This window comes from Carcharodon carcharias, chromosome 14 (assembly GCF_017639515.1).
Source record: "Carcharodon carcharias isolate sCarCar2 chromosome 14, sCarCar2.pri, whole genome shotgun sequence".
NCBI lineage: Eukaryota > Metazoa > Chordata > Chondrichthyes > Lamniformes > Lamnidae > Carcharodon > Carcharodon carcharias.
Window position 1 is genome coordinate 11,607,491 of NC_054480.1, and position 6,467 is coordinate 11,613,957.

The following is a 6,467-nucleotide window of genomic DNA, read 5'->3' on the forward strand; positions in this document are numbered from 1 at the left end:
GCAGCTTGATGTGGGGGTGCGATTGGATTTTTAAGAAACTCCAATGCTTCCACTCCTTTGTGCAGCCAATTAGTGGCTGTTGAGTTGCATACCGCCCTTGGTGCTATTATACGCAAATAGAAAGTGTCATAAAATATAACTGAAGCAAGAGGTTCCAGCATCGTTTGTCAAGCTGGACCTTAAAAGTGAAGCTCCTTTCCTTAGCCCACAACTAGGCTTCGAATAACTGCAGGGTAAAAAGTGTTTGGATAAGGGAAGGAGCTTTCTACACGTTTCAGTATGTCACTACCTGCTTATTGAAGATGTTGGAATGGTTGTGAGTTGGGACTGCTTTTGAACCGAGATATCCTGCTTATTGTAGCTCTTGCATCCTGTTGCGCAGTGCTTACGAGGACATATCCTTGAAGCTCTTGTGATGCACGAGCACAGCAGGGTGAAGGAGAGGGGCAAGCCTGGGAGATTTTGGGATATCTCTTCCTTTGATATTTATGGGGTTTGTGCCTTCTGCCCACAACACCCCCCATTTCTTGCTCCCTGTTATATTCCAAGTATGATCTATGCTAGTAGATAGGAGTGCTTGGAAGTTTTAATCAATGAGTGAGTTTGGCACTGGTGGCTGCAACATAAGTTCCAATTTGAGTGTTGTTACTCTGAATACCTTTTTGTACATGCAGAATCCACACTGGTCTAGGCTTTGTTGTGATCCACATGGTAACTTCCAGTGTCCTATCTAATGGGTGCAATTTTAACCCAACTTGCAGGATGGGGTAGCACGTCAGTTTCACATCCCTCCCAACATGGCTCTCTGATTTCAAGGGGAGTAAAACCGGCTGTTGTGTAAATACCTGGGTTGCTTCTGATCCTGCCAGTATTCCAATGGGCAGGTTAGATTCAATGACTGTTTTCCACCCTCCTACCCCCACCAACCCCCTGCCCCCCCAAAGTTCCAAACTGTCTTAGTACCAGTGGAAAAGCTGTAACTTGTCTTCCTGTTGACTAATTAGTTTGTCTATGGAGAAAAAAGTGATTTTTTTTTTTTTGCTATTTTCAGATCTGTACATATTCATGTTTTAATTTGTTCTATTGCTGGATGTATTGTGTATAAATAAAACATTATCTTTACGCAGGAAGGATGTCACATCATTTCTTTCTTCAATGAGTTAAGAAACACTGCACTTGTATTGCGCCGTGATCTCAGGACGTGCTCTTTACAGTCAATGAACTTCTTTTGAAAGGTAGTCAGTAGTGTAGGAAACATGGCAGTTGGCTTGCACACAGCAAGATCCCACAAACAGCAATACAATAATCACGTAACCCCTTTTTGGCGTAAGTTTAAAAATTGGCTAGGACACCAGAGAGAATTCCCCTGCTCTTCTTTCAAATCGTGGCCATGGGATCTTTCTTGCCAACCTGATGGGGAAGACGGGGCCTCTGTTTAACACCTCATCTGAAAGCTGTCACTCTGACAGCACAGTGCTCCCTTAGCACTGACCCTCTGATGGCTCACCGCTCCCTCAAGACACTTAGTGATAGGCAATATATGTTGGCCTTGTCAGTGCCAGCCATATCCAAGGAATGAATGAAAAATAATATTCAATGTCATTTGATAGCAATGTTCTGAAAATCTCCAGAGTTATTTCCAAAGTCTTGAAGGGAGAGCAGCAGACCCTCAAGGATGGAAAATCCACATGTAGCTGTTTGCTGCATTTTCCTGGCAGATCCTGGCAGGATATGTGGCAATTCCAGCCACACATGGTTTACCTCAGTACATCATCGAGGGAGAGCGCACACATTTCTTCAGTGGCATCCAATACCTGGGAGCTTTGTGCCACCTGAGAGCTAATGTTGCAGGCAGCATCTGGTGCCTCGTCACAACAGCTGGTGGTGGGCCCAAAATGCATATCTTTGTCAACTCAGATTTGACTATTCAAACGTTCTCATCATTGGTCTTCTGAATACATAAACTTGATCTCATCAAAAACGCTGTTAGCTGTATTCTAACTTGCACCCATCACGTCTGTGCTCAATGACCTGGATTGTTTTTATTATGGTCGTTTGGTAGTACAGAACTTGAGTATTGCTGAAAAAAAGAGAGCCATTCGCTGACTCATTCTTCATGGCAATGCTTTGACCAATCAGGGTCAAGATGCCTGGTTTAAATTTAAAACAGTGCTTGGCAGTTAACTGTCAGTCACCATCAAGTATTGCATTCTCCATGGCCGCACCTCTACTAATCAGAGTCCACTTGCCCAACTAATCAGCACTCTCTTCTCATACAGTTTAAATTGTTATTTTCCCCTTTAATTGTTTTTTTTTTATATTCATTCTTGGGATGTGAGCATTAGTGGAAAGGCCAGCATTTGTTACCCAACCATAAATGCCCTTGAGAAATTGATGGTGAACAGCCTCCTTGAACTGCTGCAGTCCATGTGGTGCACAACTGTGTCTTGTTCGGTGATTTAAGAGTCAGCCACATTGCTGCGGGTCTGGAATAACATTTAGGCCAGACCGGGTAAGGATGGCAGATTTCCCTCCCTGAAGGACGTTAGTGAATCAGATGGGTTTCTGACACTCCAATGCTGGACTGAGGGACTGCTGCACTGTCACAGGTGCCATCTTACAGATGTAATATTAAACTGAAGCCTGTCTGCTCTAGGTGGGTCAGCTCTGGGCTGAGGACAAGCAGCTGTGCCTGCCCAGCCTTGGTCAGGTGCTGCTGCCTCATGTTATAGGCACCATGCCCGGTATGAGAGAGGGAAGCGTGTCAGTGAGTCAAGTGCAACATGTTTGGTTGATGTGGCTGCCACAGTTGAATAGGTGACAATGTGGGGAAGTTGTGAGACATGGCACGAGGCTTGCAGCAGTGCTAAGTGTGTGACATTGAGGTAAGGTTATGAATGCAATGTATGAGTTGTGGCTGATAGAGACTGTTGGTAGGTGAGTAAAGGTGGCGTGTGGTGAACGGAGTAGCTAAGAATCTAATGGTGCGGTAGGTAGCATGTGGCATATTCACTCATGGACCTTGATCAATCATGAGGTCATTGAACTTCTTCTGGCACTGCACCCAGGCCTGGGTTAGACTGCTTGCATTGACCTCATTTGCTAGCTGCTCCCATTGCTGCCTTAGTATCTGCCTGGAGGACTTCCTAGCTCCCTGTGGGAAGACAACCTACTAATCCTTAAGTTAGTTGTGGCTCAGTTTATAGCACTCTCACTTCTGAGTCGCAGGGTTTGTTGGATCCTGGTATCTAGTTTAGTTGGATTAATGGATCCAGGTTGCACGCCTGTTTTGGGATGAATGAGTTGGTACCATAGACATAGCAGATATGTAGATGGTTCTTATGTAGAATACATTTTAGTTATTTACAAAGGAACTCAGCAGCTACACTTGTGTACTGACAACTAAAACCCTGTCTCTACTTTACAGACTCTTACCCTAGACTACTAACTACTGACTACAGACTACGAAGGTAGCCCGCTCTACTCTGTCATTGGATAATATGATCATGTGATCTATTATAACATTCTTAAAGGTATATTACACATCAGATTACCACATCGCTCCCCCTTTACTCAGAAATACATTTTACAGTTACAATTACAATTTGTCTCAAAACACCAAATTATTTACACAGATAAGTAATTTATAAATTCAGTCTCTCTGTGGGTTCCCTTATGCATGTAGAACGTCTCAGCTTCACAGCTTCAGCTGTTATGTCAGGAACCTGCTTTTCTGGCGCTGTCCGAAAGTCAGGTTCTTTGGTGGGCACCTGCAAATCTGTTTCCTCACCTCTTGCAGGTACAGCCGATCCTTCAGACACATCTGTACTCAGCTGAGTTCCTTCAACAGGAGATGTTGAAGCAGTCGTGAACGCTGGAGGAATCATTTCCTGATACTTTGGTTCTCCCCTCCTTAAATGACCTATATGTCTCTGTATGACTTGGTCTTCTACTTTCACGTGGTAAGATTGAGGTCCAGTCACTGCACTTATTTCACTTGTAACCACTTAGGTTCTTCACCAAAATGTTTCACATACACCGTCTCTCCTATGGTAAATTTTCTGTCATGAATATGCCAGCCATGTACAATTTTCTGACTTCCCTGACTCCTTTCCACCTTCCCCCCCACCTAAATCTAGCGTTAGTAATCTCAATCTCATTCTGAGATGGCGTATCATCAACAATTCAGCAGGTGTGACACCTGTTGTCGTGTGAGGGGTGGATCTATAATTGAAGAGAAAACGTGCTAACTTGGTCACTATGGAATCTCCAGTTAATTTCTTCATACCAGTTTTGGACGTTTGAACCACTCGCTCGGCCAGTCCATTTGAAGAAGGGTGATATGGTGAAGTTTTTACATGAGTGATACTGTTGAGGCTGATAAACCGTTGAAATTCAGGACTCGTAAGTGCCGTGCCATTGTCTGATACGACCACTTCCGGTAATCTGTTAATGGCAAAACTTTGACCTAGTTTGTCAATCGTAGCAGAAGATGTTGGTGACTTCACCTCATTTATGCCCATCCATTTTGAGTGAGCATCAACAATAAGGAGAAACATTGTTCCCAGGAAAGATGCTCGGGCTGGTAATGACTCTTCACAAGGTTCACTAAATCATCAAAACTTTTCAAATCCGGGGCACTGGGTGCCATTAAGCTTTGGATAAATCTCTATGTCTCACTCCCACACGTGGATAAGAGGATTTCCCTCCTCTTCTCTTCTCCCCCTCAATCTCATAAGCTTGGGAAAAGAACATAATGAACCACTGTTGGTTTGAAAGGATCGACTGTTCCAAACTGCAGCAAGCTGCGAGAGGAATGCTTCGACGATCAGAATGGAAATTCTACTTACAATTACCGTGCGAGGTACGGTCTGATTTTGGTTCACTTGATTTCCTTCCTCACTTTTTCTTGCTTTTTCACCTCATCGCCAGTTTGTTGAATGGTCACTAGTTTAGTTGGACTAATGGATCCAGGTTGCACGTTTATTTCAGGATGGCTGAGTTGGTACCATAGTCAGAGCAGATCAGTAGACAGTTCTTATGTAGAACACATTCTAGTTATTTACAAAGGAACTCAGCAGCTACACTTACAACTAGAACCCTGTCTCTACATTACAGACTCTCACTCTAGACTACTAACTACTGACTATACACTACGAAGGTATTCTGCGCTACTGTGTCATTGGATAAAAAGATCATGTGATCTTCTATTATAACAGTCTTCCTAAAGGCACATTACACATAATATTACCACAAAGTTCAAGTCTCGCCCGGTGTTTGAGCAGAAAAATCAAGACTAACGTTCCAGTGCAGTACTGAGGGAGTGCTGACTGTTGGAGGTGCTGCCTTTTGGATGAGATATTAAATTAAGCTGTCTCAGATGGATTTAAATGATTCCATGGCATTATTTTGCAGAAGAGCAGGAGAGGTATCCCCCGTTGTTCTGACAAATATTTATCCCTCAATCAACATCACAAAGACAGGTTATCTGATCACTGTCATATTGCTGTTTGTGGGAGCTGGCTGTGCACAAATTGGCTGCTGCTTTTCCTATATTACAACAGCAACTACGCTTCAAAAAAGTGTAAAACATAAGTGTAAAAGTGGCTCCAAAGTACTTTGGGACGCCCGGTAGTCATGAAAGGTGCTGCAGAAATGCAAGTCCTTCTTTTTCTCCTGCACCAAAGCTTCCAGCATTGCATCAGGGAACACATTATTCTCCGGACCACCTGCTCCTCTTTAACTCATCCTTCACCCGCTTCAAGTCTCTGCTGCAAACTGCAGCTCGTCTTTAAGAGGTGCAGCTTGGCTTTAAGAGGTACAGACCCCCCACACGGAGATGCGCAGCCCCTCAGCAGTGCATTCACCGCTGGGCCGCACACCATACTCATTATAACCAGCACAATGTTTACCTGCTGCTTGCATTACTTCAAGTGGATGTGAGGTCATCACTACTGGTTTCAGGGGTTATTCAATTTTTCTCCCAAAATATTTTTAATTCTGCTTTTATTCCCCCCACTGTGCGTTGCTTGTGGTGGTGTTCTTGAAATTAATCTTCATTCCTGGAGTGTCAAGGAAATCCTAGATGGCTGAGAACCTTAAATATAATTGATGAGATATAATTGTACTGAATGCTTCAATCACCACCGACAGCAATCTGCATTCATATAGTGCTTTTAGCCATGGTAAAGTGTCCCAAAGCACATCTCGGGAATGTTATCAAATAAGATTTGACACTCAGCCACATAAGGCGATATTATAACAGGCGACCAAAGGGCTTGGTCAAAGAGGCAGGGAGCATCTTAAAGGAGGAAAGAGTGGTATAGGGGTGGAGAGGTTTAGGGAGGGAATTCCAGAGTTTAGGGTTCAGGCAGCTGAAGGCACGACCACCATTGGTGGAGAGATTAAAATCGGGGATGCTCAAGAGGCCAGAATAGAAGAAACTCAGGCATCTTGGGGAGTTGTTG